The sequence below is a fragment of the Ursus arctos genome, unplaced genomic scaffold (genome assembly GCF_023065955.2).
Source record: "Ursus arctos isolate Adak ecotype North America unplaced genomic scaffold, UrsArc2.0 scaffold_4, whole genome shotgun sequence".
NCBI classification, from domain to species: Eukaryota; Metazoa; Chordata; class Mammalia; order Carnivora; family Ursidae; genus Ursus; species Ursus arctos.
In genome coordinates this window covers 38,921,588-38,939,960 of record NW_026623056.1, presented here as the reverse complement: position 1 = coordinate 38,939,960, position 18,373 = coordinate 38,921,588, and the positions used below count along the sequence as shown (strand labels likewise).

Here is an 18,373-nt window from a genome sequence, read left to right as displayed (position 1 = left end):
AATAAGGTATGCAATAAATATTATTAACTTATTTTCAGAATAAAGCTTATCTCCCCAGTTCTATTATTCCTGATTTCTCTCTGTCCCTCTTTCAATTTCTTAAAAATTAAGAAAATTATCAAAGTAATGAATGTACATGGTTGAAAAAACATGTCATATTAAAGAGACGCTGATTAAGAAGTACCAGTCACTTCTGTCACACTTTCCAAACCTAGCCTTGCTCTACAGAAGGAACTATTGAATATTTTCTTCTGTTATTTCCATATCTACAATAATATGCTTATATCACCTTTCTCTTCTTTTTTTAAGTAAAATGTGCACATGGTAAAAAACAAATCTAGAGGTACAAACAGAAGCATCCATGGCTTTCGTGAAAACATCTTCCAGATGTCCTAGTTATTGACCGAGGGTTCCAGGTGCCATGCTCTGAAATCCATATCCATGTACAGAGGCTGCAATTTAAGCATAGTGGGGATACAAAGGCAGGCTCATTCTTGGGAGAAGTGGGACTCCTTAGAAAGTCAGCTTTCATCTAAGAACTGCCCATCAGCTTTGCTGAAACTTCCTTAGACTGCACCTCGTCTAAGATTTTTCTTGCCCAACCTTCCTTCCTTCACAGACCTGCATCATATCTGCCAGCCCCCTCAAGCTCCCTCCACATTTTCCCTCACAGGTGTTCCCTAATAAATCTCTTGCACATCTAATTCTATCTTGGCATCTGCTCCTCAGAGGACCTAAATTAACATAGTGGTACTAGAAGTGATCCAAGAATAGGGTCAGTAAATAGGATTCTGAGGCCGACTCCTTCAATGACCAGTGGGCAAGAGGACACCATCATAAGTGACATGTGTGGCACAGATGACCACACAGTGGTGGTCCATTCACTGAAGATTTCACAGGATGTGAAAATGTCTCCATGTGGAGAGATAACATGGCAGGTGGGATGGGTCAAGTATTTGAAAAACCTTGGGGTTTCAAAGTGTCTACAAAGACAGTGGATCTCATTACTACAAAGATGCGTTGACATCCTGCAGAGGGCTAATGAGAAATGGGGCCATTAATAAGCAGGGAAGGACAATGTGAGAGGCCTCTTTGGTAGCTTACGAAGATACAGCTAAGAGTAGAATGAACAAAGGCCGAATCTCAAAGTTGCAGAGCTCCAGCAACATTTGAGTGCTCAGCCAGGGCAGGTCTGCTGCACTAAAATCTGGGCCCTTGCTGGAAAATACTAGGATCCTGAAACATAATATGGGATCATCAAGACACATGTCCCTGAAGGTTTTGATTCTCTAACCACTACTCCCTTAGACCTTCAGAGTTTGCAGAGGTAGCTCACTTTTTAGAGATAGCACTTCCCCTGTGCTGGAAGATGCTGCAGAGGTCTGCCCCCTGGAATGCACACCCCATCAAGAGCTGCCCCCCAACTCCTCTCCTGGATGATAGGCCAATAATTAGGGTTAAATCCTAGAGTTAGTTGGGTTGGGGAGGTGCTGGCCTTGATAAAGGATGAACAAGATAAAGTAAATGGGTAGCCAGCAAGGATGCTTCTCAATCCCTACTATTAAAAAAAAAAAAAAAAGTCAAGAATGGAGGAAAAGGAGGCTGAGGGCATTCACCCTAATGAAAAGTCATGATCTCTTGCTAAGTTCCTGACCTGAACCCATTTTAAGATCTAGAACCCACAAAGTCATGAGATGTGACATAGCAAGTATGTACTGTGAACATTTCCTTCATCCTTCCCCCAAAGGGATCTATGGCCATTTATTCTGGTGACTGTACACTGAAGAATGGGGGATACCCAGATATCTGGAGGACTATTGGATATAGGGTCTGAGTGGATGTTGATACTTGGAGACCCAAAGCATCATCATGCCCCTCTACCCACACTAGAATGGGAACCAAGTAATAAAGGAGTCTTGGCTAAAGTCCAGCTCAGGGTGTGCCCACTGGGTCTCTGGATACAACAAGGGGTCATTTCCTCGGTGTCCAAGTGTATAGTTGGGAATGATAGGATTGCAATTGGAGTAACCCCCTCATGGAGTCCTTAGCCTATTGAGTTATTATAGTGAAGAAAGCCAAATGGAAACCTCTGAAATTTCCCCCAACCACCTCCAATTCCAGGCCAAGATAGTAAATCAAAACCAATATTGTACCCCAAGGAGGGAGTGTGGCAGAAATTATTGCCAACTTTGAAGACCAAAGGACACAGAAATGGTAGTACCCCATCGTATCTCCATTTAACTCACCAGTCGGTCTGACCCCGGCAGAAACCAGTGGATCCTGATAAGTGACTATGGACTACTGCAAGGACAACCAAGTAGTAGCCCCAACTGCAACTGCTGTGGCAGACCTGGTATCTTTACTAGAACAGATTGACGTGGCCACAACAAAGTACATGGTATATGGCCATTGATCAGGTGAATGCGTTCTTTCCAACCCCAATAAGAAAAGAGACTCAGAAACAGTTGGCATTCATGTGAAATAAACAGCAATATTCACTTACAGTTTGCCTTAGGGCTATGTTCACTCTCCTGCCTCTATCATAATATAGTCCAAAGACATCTAGAACTACCAGGCCATCTCAAAGGATATCACACTTTCCATGCATGACCATGCTGATTGCGCAGGAAGAGCAACGTGGCTAGTTTACTGGAGGTCTTGGTAAAACTCGTGCTCTAGAATATAGAAGACACACCCTATGAAGATTCAAGGATCTACTATTTCTGGAAAGTTTTTAGGGATCCAGTGATTAAGGATGTGCTGGGGAAAGGCTTCCAAAGTAAAAGACAGATTGCTGCACCTAGCATCCCCTAGCACAAGGGACCCTCATTGGAAAAATACTGCCCACTGCCTGATAGGCCTCTCTGGGTTCTAGCAGTAACTCACTCCACTGTTGTAGTGTATTTGCTGGAGGACACAGAAGGCAGTCTTCTCTGAGTGAGACTCAGAGCAGAAAAGGGCTTTGCAGCAGGTCCAGGCTGTAGTACAGGCAGCCCTGCCTCTTGTGCCGAATGATCTAGAAGACTGTGGTGTTGATGGTGGGAAGACTTCCTGTTATGGCAAATAAAAAATTAGATCGCTTATGTCATCCACCACTTCTCCTGTTTATTTCCATTGTAAATAATACTTGTATGTATAGTTCTGTCACCTGCTGACTGTGTTTTTTTGACTCCCTACTTTGAAAATAGGATATTACCTTACCTTTTTCCATTTTCCATCTCCCAGCTTCTGTCCCCTGTCCTTTAACTTTTGCATTGTCAACCTTGGTAACATTTATATTCTGTCTTCAACCAAAATTGTCTTCCATCCTTTATATGTAGACTGACCCTAAAAATTTTAAATCAAAAAACTATATTAACAGTATTATGGCTATGTAATTATTCACTACTACTGTAGTGTTTTTGTCTGGTTTGGGCATTAGGATAATGCTGACCTCATAGAATGTATTTGGAAGTTTTCCTTCCTCTTCTATTTTTTGGAATAGTTTGAGGAGAATAGCTATTTTTTTTTTTTAAAGATTTTATTTATTTATTCGACAGAGATAGAGACAGCCAGCGAGAGAGGGAGCACAAGCAGAGGGAGTGGGAGAGGAAGAAGCAGGCTCATAGCGGAGGAGCCTGATGTGGGGCTCGATCCCATAATGCCGGGATCACGCCCTGAGCTGAAGGCAGACACTTAACCGCTGTGCCACCCAGGCGCCCCTGAGGAGAATAGCTATTAACTCTTCTTTAAACATTTGGTAGTATTCACCCGTGAATCCATCTGGTCCTGGACTTTTGTTTTTTGTAATATTTTTATTACTGATTCAATTTCATTACTAGTAATTGGTCTATTCAGATTTTCTGTTTCTTCCAGATTCAGTTTTGGAAGATTGTATGTTTCTAGGAATTTATCAATTTTTCTAGGTTGTCCAGTTTGTTAGTGTATTATTTTTCCTAGTATTCTCTTATCCTCTTTTGTATTTCTGGTGTCAGTTGTTACTTTTCTTTCATTTCTGATTTTACTTATTTGGGTCCTTTCTCTTCTTTTCTTGATGAATTGGGTAAAGGTTTATTAATTTTGTTGATCTTTTCAAAGAACCACTTCTTGATTTCATTGAGTGTGTGTGTGTATGTGTGTGTGTGTGTGTGTGTGTGTGTGTGTGTGTATGCATCCATGTCATTTATTTCTGCTCTGATCTATATTATTTCCTTCCTTCTACTCACCTTGGGCTTTGTTCTTATTTTTCTAGTTACTTTAGGTGTAAGGTTAAATTGTTTATTCAAGCTTTTTCTTGTTTCTTGGGGTTAGCCTGTAATGTTAGATATTTCTCTCTGTTCTCTCACTGCATCCCAAAGGTTTTGGACAATTGTGTTTTCATTTTCATTGTCTCCATGTTTGTTTGTTTGTTTGTTTGTTTTCATTTCTTCTTTGATTTCTTTGTTTACCTGTTGGTTGTTCAGTAGCATGTTGTTTAGCTTCTACGTGTTTGTGTTTTTTCCAATTTTTTTCTTGTGATTGATTTTTAGTTTCATATCATTGTGGTCAGGAAATATGCATGATATGATTTTAGTCTTCTTATATTTATTGAGACTTGTTTTGTGGCCTAATATGTGATCTATCTTGGAGAATGTTCCACGTGCACTTGAAAAGAATGTGTATACTGTTGTTTTTGAATGGAATGTTTTGTATATATCTTGTAAGTCTATCTGGTCTAATGTGTCATTCAAAGACACTGTTTCCTTATTGATTTTCTGCCTGGATGATCTCTCCATTGATATAAGTGAGGTGTTGAAGTCCCCTACTATTACTGTACTACTATCAATTTCTCCCTTTACGTCTGGTAATATTTCCTTTATGCATTTTGGTGCTCCAATGTTGGGCGAATAGACATTCACAATTGTTGTATCCTGTTGTTGGATTGGTCCCTTTGTTATTATGTAATGCCTTTTTTTTTTTTTTTTTGGTCTCTTGTTACAGTCTTTGTTGTAAAGTCTATTTTGTCTGATATAAAGTATTGTCTCCCCAGCTTTTTTTTTTTTCCACTTCATTTACATGGAATATCTTTTTCCATCTCTTCACTTTCAGTCTATGTGTTTCTTTAGGTCTGAAGTGAGGCTCTTGTAGGCAGCATATAAATGGGTCTTGTTTTTTAATCTATTCCATCACCCTATATCTTTTGATTGGCACATTTAGACCATTTATATTTAAAATAATTATTGATAAGTGTGTTCTTGTTGCCACTTTGTTTTCTTGTTGTTCTTGGAGTTCTTCTCTCTTCCTTTCTTCTTCTCTTGCTCTCTTTGCTTGTAATTGATGACTTTCTGTGGTGTTATATGTGTCCTTCTTTCTCTTTATTTTTGTGTAACTATTATAGGTTTTGGGTTTGTGGTTACTGTGAGGTTTTTATGTAACATCCTAAATATATAGCAGTCTATATTAAGTTGATGGTCACTTAAAAAAATTTTTTTATTATGTTATGTACCATACAGTACATCATTAATTTTTGAGGTAGTGTTTCATGATTCATTTTTTTTGTATAACACCCAGTGTCCATGCAATACATGCAAGCTGATGGTCACTCAAGCACATTCTAAAGGAATTTCCATTTTTACTCTCCCTCTCCATGTTTTATATATATGTTGTCATATTTTACATTGTTTTAATTGTCATTTTCTTATGTGTAATTATGGCCTTTTCTTTCTCACTTGAAGAAGGTACTTGAACATTTCTCGTAAGGTCAGCTTAGTGGTAATAAACTCCTTTAATTTCTTTAGTTTTATTTTTTTGTCTGGGAAACTCTTTATTTCTCCTTCTATTCTGGATGATACTCTAGGCAAGTAGAGTATTCTTGATTGTAAGTTTTTCCTTTTCAGCACTTTGAATACAGCATGCCACTCCCTTCTTGCCTGCAGTTTCTGCTGAAAAGTCAGCTGATAGCCTTATTCTGTTTCCCTTATAGGTAACTTTTTGCTTATCCCTTGCTGCTTTTAACTTTCTCTCTTTATCTTTAACCTTTGACATTTTAATTATTAGGTATCATGGTGTAGACCTCTTTGGGTTCACCTTGTTTGGGACTCTGTGCTTCCTGAACTGGATGTGTCTTTCCTTCCCTAGGTTAGGGGAATTTTCAGCTCTTATTTCTTCAAATAAGTTTTCTGTCCCATGTCTGATTCTAGTTTTTATAAGTGTTCAATTTCTATTCCTTGGAAGCTTTTGAATCTTCTCTTTCACTTTGATGTTCTCAAATCTTCACAAATAGATGTCTAGGTGAGCACCTTTCTCATTCACTGTGCTTAATGGGACTTTTAAGTATGAGGGCTTGTGTCCTACTGTTCTGTGAAATTTTCTTTTATTTCTTTTATACTTTTTTCTCATTTTCCTCTGTTTCTTAATTTGATATTTCTATTAATCAGGTATAAGAACAATTGACGTGATATTTTATCTTTTTTCTTTCATTTTTTACATGCTTTTGTCTTTTAAATTTTACTTTCTATGAGATTTCCTTTGTATTTTACTTTCCAACCCAGAAGAGAAATTTATTGTCATTATTGATATTTCAGCCATCCATAGTTTTAAGTGTTTTTAAATAGCTTCCTACTCTTGCTTGACTTAAGCTATTACAAATTATTGCATTCTCAGAATGATTTGAGAACCATGGCATTCATATAGCAAGACTTGTACCTTCTTTTTACAGTTCTGTTTTCATTCTCTGTATTTTTTCCTACTTCCAGTCTTTTCCTTTTAGTTTGTCTCCATGTTTCTTCATATTTTAAGATCTTTGGTTCCTCATTTACATTTAAATATAAGGCAGCAGGTAGACAGGTTGTAAGTTCTGCGTATGCAGGTAGAACAAATCAAACGAGGGTGTTCACTTACTGGTGAGGGGACAGTAAATAGGCCATTATGCTTTGAGATCCCTAAATGCCACAGGTGTCAACTTCCATAATAGTTCCCTTACCTTTTCCCAAATAGTTTGTTCTGTTTCTTTAGAGTAGATTTATCCTTTCTTCCATTTGTTTGTAACTAACTGCCTGGCACTTCTGCATACAGTTGGTGGGGATATGTTGAAAGTTGACTGTCATGTCTATAGACTTGCTTTTTCTCCCTATAGTTAGGCCCTGGCCTCTTGAGGTCTTGAGCTTCTCCAGGGCTCTGCAGGACAGACCAACTTCCTGTGTGTGTGTATTCTCAGGTCTGCTTCTTCCACACTGCTTCACCAGTCACTACTCTTTTATCTACTTTTAGTCTTCCATAAATATTTTGATACCTTTTGTGCCCTAATGCCCCCACCTTCCATTTTGGTTAAAGAGCATTGATAACTTTTTATTATTCTTTCAGTATCATTTAATATATTCTTGGGAGAAAAGATGTAAATGTGCATGACCAATCAACCATTTTGAACCAAAGTTTTCTGTCTTAATATCAATACTCTCTAAAGCCTCCGTTCAATCAGAAATTAATATATATGCCTATTCTTTTAATTCCCATTTCTACTATCCAGTTCTGACTCTCACTATATCCCACTTATGTTGTTACAATAACTACTTAACTAGTCACTCTAGCTTGATTTTCCATAAAATATAAATCATGTCACTTTCCTGCTCCAAAGGAAACAATCTTTAATGGTCTCTATTGACTGCAAAACAAAAACCAAAATTTTCCTAGCATTGAAAGTTCCTAATAATCTCATCCCTGAGCAATCCTAGCACTATATCATTTATCAGATTGCCTTTTCCTCCTAGAATGTTCCTACTTCCCATCTCTATAGCTGGAAGTCTTTTTCTTTTCTTTTTTTCCACTTTATTCACACCACAGCTAACCTCCCTAGGTTATTATCTAAGGGGCTACCACTTACTGGAAGATTTTGTTTATTTTTTAATTCCTCCCCATGCCTCTCTCCCAACCCCCCAAACTCTGGGCTCTCCCAGAACACCGGCTGAGACTCTTCCAGAGCATCTGTTGCCAAAGGCATGTATGAGCCTCCTGAGGGCAAAGACCTGCCTTATTCACCTCATTTCTCCATAACCAACCAGAGTTCTGGCATATAATAAGAATTCAGAAATTATTACTTGAATGTACTTGGAGGAGAAGTAGAAGCTAAATGCACAGGTATGCTTGTATGTTTTGTGCACACACACACACACACACAGCATGAATGTTGGATTAGACAAAGCACTAAAGGGGTCTTTTTCACTCTCACTCATCTTTCTTTTCACAAGCCAGAAGTAGGTTATGCAGTCTTCTGTCCCAATGTCTTACAGTATTCCTTCAACAACCCAGGGTTTAAATCATAGGTTGTGGCCACTCACGGTTTTAAGCCAGGGCCTTTCAGATGCAAGAAGGAGAATTTGGGCTCAGGGGAAAAGTCTCTTAAGTGGGGTGCCAGGAGGGGAAGGAGACTTTCTTGTTTCACCACTTTTCTCCCTCAACTTTTCTAGGTATGATCCTGTTGTGGGGCCTGGGGGCCTGGAGCCAGGAGAGGGGTTAGCAAATATTTCCCTCCGTGTTCCTGAGGGATTCCTGACAGAGCTCATCAGAGCTGCCTTTTATCACCGCTGCACGCTTTAGTGCGTCTGTCATGGCTCTCAGACATCATGCTCCTGGCTGGATTAATCCTGCCTGCCTTCGTACTCAGGATGTGGGACACGGGGAGGAGGGGTGGGAAGGGGGAGAAATAAAGTGAGAGGAGAAAAAGAAACTTTGAAAGTACCAAGTGACAGACCTAGGAAGAAAAACAAATTAATTTGGAAAAATAGAGGGAAATACAGTTTTGACAAATTAAATCTAAAAATCCAAAAAGAGAACTAAGGACTAAAAAAACTGGGGAAACTCAAAGTCCCAGAATTTGAGGGACTTGCAGTACTGGAGCCGAGAGACTCAAGCTGCAGGCTAGTGCTGTCAGAGGCGGTTTATTATTTTTAGAAGATTATAAAGCAGATGGATCATTCATGGACTCATTCACTTGGCACACATTTAGTAAGGGCCTTTCGTGTGGCAGCCCCATGCTCACACGCACTTGGGGTTCTCATGTACTCAGTTCTGTCACAAGCCTACTCTAAGACCCAGAGAAGGAAATTTAATACATCAGAGCCTCGGTTTTACCTCTGTAAAACTTGTAGCCACATCAAACCTATTAGAAAAGCACTTCAGCATTCCTTCTGTAATAGTCATTTTAGAAAGAAAAGGACTGCTGGCTTGGCCCAGAGTGAACTCCACAGTTATTATGGGGCCTATGCATCTTAATGCCACAGAGAGCCTCCCCATCTGGACTGGCTGACACTTCAGTCTCTCCCCGGGCTTCAGGCTCTTCCGGGGCTATGGTCCTGGGACACAGAGACATGAGATCTCTGTCACTCTGAGCAAGCATCTTGAGGACAGATACTGCATCTAGTTCATTTCTATTTCCTTTCTGCACGTTGAACTGGATACTTAGTAGGTACTTAGTTAATTTTATTGACTATTTGAAAGGAGTCAGGAGAGGCATCAGAGAATCCATAAATAAGAGCTGGGCCTTGAAGTTTTTTTTTTTTTGACTTTTTTTTAAGATTTTATTTTTATTTTATTTTTTTAAAATTTTTTTTATTATATTATGTTAGTCACCATACAGTACATCCCTGGTTTCTTTTTTTTTTTTTTTAATTTTTTTTAAAAGATTTTATTTATTTATGTGACAGAGAGACAGCCAGCGAGAGAGAGAACACAGCAGGGGAGAGGGAGAGGAAGAAGCAGGCTCCCAGTGGAGGAGCCTGACGTGGGACTCGATCCTGGCACGCCAGGATCATGCCCTGAGCTGAAGGCAGACGCTTAACGACTGCGCTACCCAGGCGCCCACATCCCTGGTTTCTGATGCAAAGTTCGATGATTCATTAGTTGCGTATAACTTTAATTTATAGGCTGCATTTAGCATACCGAAGGTACTCAGTAAAGGAAAATTAGTAAGTTTATGGAGAGGAAGAGTAAGGCACAGTGACTGAGAAATAAAATGCATGCGGAATTCAAGGAATGGACAGTTTATCGAGTAGGGCTAGGTCAGTATCTCCAAACTTTTTGTGTTTATAAGAATTGCTAGAGGAGCTAGTTTTGACATGCAGAGTCCTGAGGTCTCTATACCCAGAAATTCTGATTCAGTAACCCTGAGGTCCAACAAGGATATCTGCATTTTAGGCAAATACTGTCAGTTTCATTTCTTACAGGTAGTCTGCAACTTCGGAAAGCACAGGCCCAGAGATTTGGGAGGGGTGGGAGAAGGTGGGAGTGGCAAGAGTGTGTGGAAAGATGAGACCAGGGATGGTTGAGAGGAGTTTGGACTCTATCCAGGAGGGGAGCCCTCCCGGGTTTCTAAGCAGGGGAGTGACGGGGCCAGGTCTGTGATGGAAATCAACTGTTCATACTATAAAGCTCAGGGCATTTTCTCTTTGCTTCTGCTCCATTAGATATCATTGCTTCAAGGGCCCTGAACAAATAACGTTCCATTAAAGCCTCCAGGTTTTGTAGGACCCAGAGTTCCAGTTACCAGTGGAATGTGAAGTTCACAGGCCCCGTTCAGGCTTGCAAGGAGAGGATTAATTAGGTAAAAAGGCAGTTGCACACATAAGTGGGTGCCCACACCCCAGTCTGGCCTGGTGTTTTCGTGCACTCATTCAGGCATACAATACTCTTTTCAGTTCTAAGCGCCACCTCTTGAAACAAGTTAAAAAGCGAGTTCCAAGTGAGATGCCCAAGTGCTCTGTTTTACACAGACTAATGATCAACAGCCTTCTGTTTTTATGGTCCTGGCAACCAGACTGGGCTCACTGCTAAAGAAACTATAGAAAAGAATTGTGGCATCTCACATCTGACTACATAGCTAAGTGCTAAAAAATATGTTTTAGGTTAAAAAAAAAGTGATTGCTTTACAGAAATTACTTGTTTCTAAAAATTTGTGCCTTGTGGGTTTGGGGTTTTTCTACATTCAAAAAATGCCATATGTTTCATTGTGTGGGGACAGTGAAATTAAAAGTAACATTTGTAAATTGTTTTACCCTTTGAAAAGTACTTTCACATGCAATATCTCCATTGATTCTCAAAATAATTATGTGAGATAGGTAATAATCATTATCCCATTTTACAGATCAGAAGACAAGCTGTAAGGCTCCGTGATTTGTAAAACCACATAGCTGGACAAAGTGTGGTGCTAGGAGCCAATCTCAGGTCTTCTGATCCCAACGTCCATGATTTTATGGTGGCTGAGGGCACCGGGGCGATCAGTGGGAATGCAGATACGTCAGTTATCCCTCCCACACCTCCACACCACAGGTAGTTCAGCTTCACAGCTAGTTGCCTCAACATTTTGTTCATTTCAGACAGTCTTTGACAGAGAGACAGGCCACTGTGTCTATGTTGGTAGTTCACTAGATGGGAAACAAGATTTCCTGAGAATTAGATTATAACATTAACTCTAATAGTGAACAAAAGATTAACATTAAGAGAAGATATTCCAATTCACTTTAGAGGTAGAATAACTTCCACAAACAAATGTTTCAGGACCCACTTGAGCTCTTCTTAGGAGAGGAGGTATCACGACCTAATGATTTGACCCATGTAGATGTCATGGTATAGACCGCTTCACTGCAGTAATAGACTCCACTCAACGTTTGGACCAAGAAACTTGACCCTCTTGTGTTATTTCCATGTTCATTGAGGCAACTTGGGGATTTGACTTCCCTATTTAAGATGTCTGTGGAGTCTCAGATACAGGCCCGCAGGCTCTCTAGGTGACCTCCAACATGACCCCTGGCCAAGCACTCGCTCTTTGAAACATCTAGAGCAAGCCCTGGGGCTGATGTTCATAGTCCAGAATAGGCCTTAACATTTGAAGGCCAGCACTAGCCCACGGCTGCTTGAATTGTCCTCTGGTTTTTAAATAAGTGAGAAATGGTGATTTTTTTTCCCATTACATTTTTTAAGAAAAACAAGAAACAAAACCAAGAACGTTTTCTGCCTCCCTGCTCCAGTGAGCCATTCTGAACTCTCCTTCATTCCGACAGTGCATGTTGTTCTCTCTCCGAGGATTTCAAATATGCCTTCCCCCTTTTCTCTCTTGAACCCCCTCCCACTTTACCTGCATGATCTCCCCTGCTTTTTTCAACTTTGTAATTTAAGTAACTTTATAGAACAGTTGCAAAGATAGTACAATAAATTCTCATGTACGCTTCACCTAGTTTCTCCTATTGTTATCATCATTAATAACCAAGTCCAATAATCAAAACTTAAAAAACTAACATCATTACGATACTATTAACTAAACTATGAACTTACTTAGATTTCATCAGTTTTCCACTACAATCTTTTTTCTGTTATAGAATTCAATCCAGTATCCCATGTTGCATTCAGTTGTCATGTCTCATTGGCTCTCAGTCTTTAACAGTTCCTTAGTTTTTTCTTGACCCTGACACATTGGAAGAGTATTAGTTATTTTGTAGAATGTCCATTAATTTCAGTTTGTCTGATGTTTTCTATTTTGGAGCAAGAATACCACAGAAGTGATATGTCTTTCTCAATGTATCATACTGGGGGTACATAGTATCAGTATCACTTATTATTAGTCATGACAACCTGAATCACTTGGTTAAGGTGGTACCTACTCTCTCTCTTCACAGTAAAGACAGTTAAAAAAAACACAACTTTGTGATTAATAAATATCTTGGGGGTGATATTTTGAGACTATGCAAATATCTTTTGCCCATTGATTTTAGCATCCTGAAAATTATTAATGTGGTGTTCTAATAAAGATTTTCTATTTTCCTAACTCCTTCTCATTTATTAGTTAGGAATTATTCTATAAGGAAGAGCTTCTCCTTTTATTCTATTTTATTCATTCATTCAATCAGTTACTTATATCAGTATGGATTCAGGGATACTTTTATTCTATTAGTTATAATCCAATACAACTGCTGGTTATTTTATTACTGAAATTGTATCCGGCTTTAGCTGCAGGTTGGCTTCTTTGCCCTTTCCACATACTCCAACCCTTTCCCAAGTACTTACTTGCTTTGATGACAACACAAGATGTTCGTGGCTCATCTTGTATTTTTCCTGTCATAGCCCTGGAATCAAATACTTTTCCAAGAATTTCTAATTCCTTTTATTGGAAAATGGTATGTAGAAACCACGATTTGAGTGCTGGGTATGCACACTGTCACTGGGATGTCCTTGCTCTTGGACCCTCTTAGCAGATAGAGCTAGGAAATGTCTGTATGAATACTAGGAACATACTAGGTGCCTATATACATCTATGTTTATTTCTGTATATTTCTCTCTGTATATATATTTTAAAAATCATGAGTTCATACTGATACCTCTGACTCTTCTTCAACACCACAGAGTTCATTCTCTTCTTCCCCTTTTCCTTATTTGTAACTTCTTTCTCTGACATTGAAAAGCCTGGCTTTCATTTCTACAATGAAATTTTACATTTCTACAATGTATTTATTTCTACATACATTCTGCATTTCTACAACATATTTATCTGTTCAACCCAAGTATATACATAAAGTAGTTTCAGAATTGCTAGCCCATGTCCCTGTGAGAAATAAATTTACTAACTAGAATACCATCTTTGTGTACAGTGTGGGTTTTTGGTTTGTTTGTTTGTATGTTTGTTTTTGCTTTTAGCCTTATAATATCTAGTCAAATACTGTTTTCCAAAGAAACTTGGGTTAGTGCTTTTCTTCCCCACCTCCTACATTATCATTTTATTATTCATTCATAATAAAGTTAGGTTTCAATTGTTACACCCTCTGTTACATTTTAGATTTCTCCTCATCCTAGTTGATTTGTAAAAAAAAAAAAAAAAAATGTATACAGTAAAATTCTCTTTGTGGGTATAGTTTTATAAGTTTTGGCAACTGTATGTTATGTATTTTTTAAAAGATTTTATTTATTTGAGAGAGAGCATGAGCGGGGAGAGGGGCAGAGGGAGAGGGAGAAGCAGACTCCCCCCTGAGCAAGGAGCCTGGAACTCTGGGATCATGACCTGAGCTGAAGGCAGATGCTTAACTGACTGAGCCACCCAGGCGCCCCCATGTTATGCATTTTTAAATTGTTTTTCTATGTCCGTAAAACATTTTTTTCTTGCTTTGTATATTTAAACATTTCTGTTTATTTTCCAAAATGCTGCATGGTAACTTTATGAATTGGTCTTTCTTGAGTGAGATTAAGTATCAGCATTTCTGTGTTTGCTATGGAAAGGCCCCAAGTTGAGGGACCAAACTGTCTGTACACAGCCACTGCTTCAAATTTGGTCAAATCATTATTTTCCATCCCCTAAACCACCTGTGCCTGCACCAACAGACTGACTGTGCTGTCAATCCATTTTAGCTCCTAAGAGATCAAACGGTGGGGAGACTTTGTGGGACCAGGGCTGGGAGAGAAAGAAATTCTATACACTGGCAGCTACAGTTCTTCCTCTCTTTCTCTCTCTTTCCCTTCTTTAGCAAACATCTACCTACTGCCTCCCTTATTCCAGAAGTTGTGCAAGGCATTAGGACTACAGTGAGGATTACAGGTTTCAAGGGGATCACATCGGCTGGGGAAAATAGAAAATACACCACAGTGTGAATGGCATCTCCTATGGTTGAGAAACAGGACAGCTTAAAATACTTAATTACAAAACGATGTAGTAGGTGCTATAATAAGGGTAAACACCAAGTGACATATGAGCCCTGGATAATAAGCACCCATCATATTGGGAAAGTATGGTAGGCAAGGCAGGCCAGAGGAGCTAATAATTGAGCTAAGTTTTGAGGACAAGGGGGAATTTGGTGCAGCAGGCAGTAAAGATGCTCCGGCAGGTTACCACATACACAAAGGCCTAGAGACATGATCCTGGAACATTCTGAAGAAGTTGTGTAAAGTAAGGGAGGGAACAAGGTTGGGGAGTCGGGGCAGGGGTGATACTGGGAGACCACATTGAGGAGATACTTGTTCAGGACTGGTGTGGAAGGTTTCATGTGCTTCACTTAAGAGTTTGACTTCATCCTAAAAGTGGTGAGGTCACTGAACAATTTCAGGTGGAGGGAGAGATGTGGCATCATCAACAGATGTTGCCATCAGTAATGTGAAAAATGGACCAGTGATGGAAGCAGATGGCAGGTAAGGCAATTAAAAAAGAGGCTTTTGCAATACTCCACATTAAAAAAAAATGATGCAAGTCTGGACTAGGGCAATTGTAGAGTCCCTAATGCAGGTAATGAATTCTGGGCTTGGTGTGTTCAGGAAACTTCAAGGATATGTGGCCAGTGCAGTTACACAGAGCCTTGCACTCAGGCCCATGCTTGGTTTTAATCTCTGCGGCTGCTATCTTGACATTTTTCTCTTTGAATTTGTGTTTGAAGTTCAACTGGACAGTGGAGCAGCAGGCACTGGAGTTTTGGAGTCTCAGCTCACATGTGGTCCTGCCTCCCACTGCCTCCCTGGGATAGGGGTTCAGCTGGCTAGTTCCATGACCCCTGGTGCCCTGGCCTTCCCCCATCTTTCCCACCCCATACTTGCTCCATGGCTTCAGTCACCCACTGCCCCTGAGGGGGGCCTAAGCATAAGTGTGGGGAGGGTTGGGGGAGGGCATGTACCCCATTGCATCTCGGGAGGGTAAGGCAGTGGCTCCCCCCACCAAGGCTGGCAGTTTCACAGTGCTTTCAGTATACATCTCGGCAGTGGCCTCTAGCCCATCCCCCAGAGTATCTTGGTATGCTCATTACAACCCCTTGGGGTCTGGCCATTTGCTGTGGGTCTAAGAAAGGGAGATTGACTTCCCCACTCTTGACTGGGACCCTGCATTTTTATTTTGTACTAGACTCTGCAAAATACGTAGCCTACCCTGGTGTGTTGGCCGACGGCAGAGAAGGGTGGATGGAATTGTCCCAGCTCATCAAGCATCCTCCAGGAAGACTGCGTCCTTTCTTGTCCTGTCAGAGGAGGAATAAGACATTCTACAGTGAGGTCTCAGAGGATGCAAAGCAGAGACTGGATCAGGGATGAACCCTGTTGCTGTAAGCTTTTTGGGTGAGACTCAAGCCCTTTCTTGAGGGGGCCAACTGGGCATAATCCTGACTCTTACTGGTTGTGGCCAGACATTCAGGGGCTAGGCTGCACAGACACAATAACCTACAAATCATTTCAAAAACATACAACTACCTACAAATGAGTGTGCAAGTAAAACTGGCAAGATCTGAATAAGGTTGATAATTGTATCAAACTCAATTAAGATACTAAGACATCATTGATTAAGATACACTACTATGATTAGGCTAGATATTGTGCTGTATTTAGGGGGAAAGTAGGTGAAGGGTATACAGAACTATCTGTGTTATTTCTTAGAACTCGTGAATCTATAATTGTCTCAAAATACAAAGTAAAAAAACATACAGCTGAAAGTCATACACTATCATTTCAAATATACCGTTAGCATCTAAATGCAAATACTCGTATGGTAGCCATCCGATGACTTTGTATCCAAGACAAATCAGTCATCACTAGCTTTAGGTAAGGATCTGGTTTTGGTTTTCGAACTATGATTCTACCCCAGGCGTCCGTACTGGTTATTGGTATCCTTTCAACATTCCAGACCACATAGAACTATTGGGCTTCAACTGCTATGACAGACATACTTGATTTCATTAACTCTTCGTTCACTCATCCATTTGATATATTTATATATTGGGCACCTGATATGTGCTAGGTATCAGGCTAAGCACTGGGGGCACAAAAATGAAACAGGAATTGCTTTTCTGCTTGGGGAGATGCCAGCTGAGAGACATCAGATGGACCCGCAGGCACAACGACAGTGCTCATGATAGGTGCTGTGATGAAGGAGAGAAGACGGTTCCACGGGCAGACAGCTGGAGTTGGGGAGGGAGGGTTCAGGCAAGTGTTCCTAGAGGAGGTGATGCTAGCGGGAAGTCTTAAAGAGTAAATAAGAGGTAGATGACTGCAACAGAGAAGAGGTTGAGTCAGCCAGAAATTGGGCAGGTTGGGAAGCATGAGAAAGTATGCTCTTTTGAGGAAGGGAAGAGATGCCAGAGCACAAGACTCAGGTAGGTGCACCACTGGGTCCAGCCAGGCTGGAGAGGTGGGCTGGGTCTGAGCAGGGAGCACCTGCCCCCTATATCAAAGGAACTGGGAGCCACTAAAGAACTTTAGGTAGTGAGTGATGTGATCGATCCTGTCCTCATCTGTCCTGGATAAATAAAGATATGGTTTATGGGGGTTTTGTTTGGTTTGGTGTTTTGTTGTTGTTGTTTCTTTTAAAGGAATGAAGAGATCATTGGGGTGGACTATGATTAATTTCTTAGTCCTTCCTTATCCCAGGCAGAGGTTCATAGGTAAGGAACTTGTCAAATTGGGTCCACCAAGCCCCAAACGATTTTGTTTCCTAGTTGGTGAACCAACAGAAGGCAAGGAGGATGAAACTGGTGTCTGAATCTGAATGGGACAGGGAGTAAGGAGTAGGGAGTCCCAGTATCTCTGTCTTCCTCGTAACTTTTCCTCCTTCCTTGTGGCCTCCTCCATAAGGGCTGCTCCCCAGAACCTAAAGAAGTGGGATGAGGTGAAGTAGGCTGGGACATAGCTGGTTTTCTGTTGCTGTGGCCAAAAGTCCCAGTGAATCCCTGGTATCTCATGAGGGAGAAAGAAAATAATAAAATGGGAGCAAAACGAGGCAGCGTGTTCCCTATCTCTGAGCTTGCAACAGCAGCTTTGGCATTTGATTCTGTCCTGTTCAGTCCCTGGAACGCTGATCCCCTCCGTGGAAGCATCCCATCACGAAAAGCCCTTACAGGGTGTGTGAGAAACTCCTTCCCTCTTAAATGGCTGACTGAACAAATTTAACGGAGCCTGTTACCCACTGAGTTTGGTATCAAAGCTCTGAGGTCCAGTTCTCTTTGAGTTTTTGCTTTCATCTGGAGTCTCTCGCCCCCTGCCCTAGGCTGCCTTCAGCTGCACAATATCAAACAGCTGGAGTCTGGGCAGCTCGGGATCCAAGTTTCTCAGCCTAACACGTGAGGGGGGTGGGGATGCGGAGGAAAGCAGACAGAGGGAGGTGGAGAAGGTAGAGGTTTCACAGGGGACTAAATAGAGCCTGTGCTTACTTCAGGGAATCTGATATCTTAGAAGAAATGGAGTCTCTTAGAAGTCAGTACCAACAAATTCTATTTGTCTGGGACTTAAGGAGTGTGCAAAATCAAGCATGCAGCACGGGTCACAAAAATGGCCTTGGATTATCTTGTTTTCCATTTCTCTGTCCTGGCTTCACCTCTGACTCAAACGCTTACTAATATAATTGCTGTTTATGAAGTGCCTACTAAAGGTTGTATTTTTAAAAATGCAATGGGCACTGCATGCCCTATCGGAACAG

The 18,373-nt window shown here is 40.7% G+C and overlaps 1 protein-coding gene across 1 annotated transcript in view; it reads left to right on the top strand.

Annotated features, from left to right (window-relative positions):
• Positions 1-18,373, top strand: part of BOC (BOC cell adhesion associated, oncogene regulated) — a 101,883-nt gene that overhangs the window by 8,461 nt on the left and 75,049 nt on the right. The window contains exon 2 of the mRNA XM_057306752.1: positions 15,815-16,023. The gene's annotated coding sequence lies outside the window, so the exon portion shown is untranslated. The remainder of the gene's footprint in view (positions 1-15,814; positions 16,024-18,373) is intronic.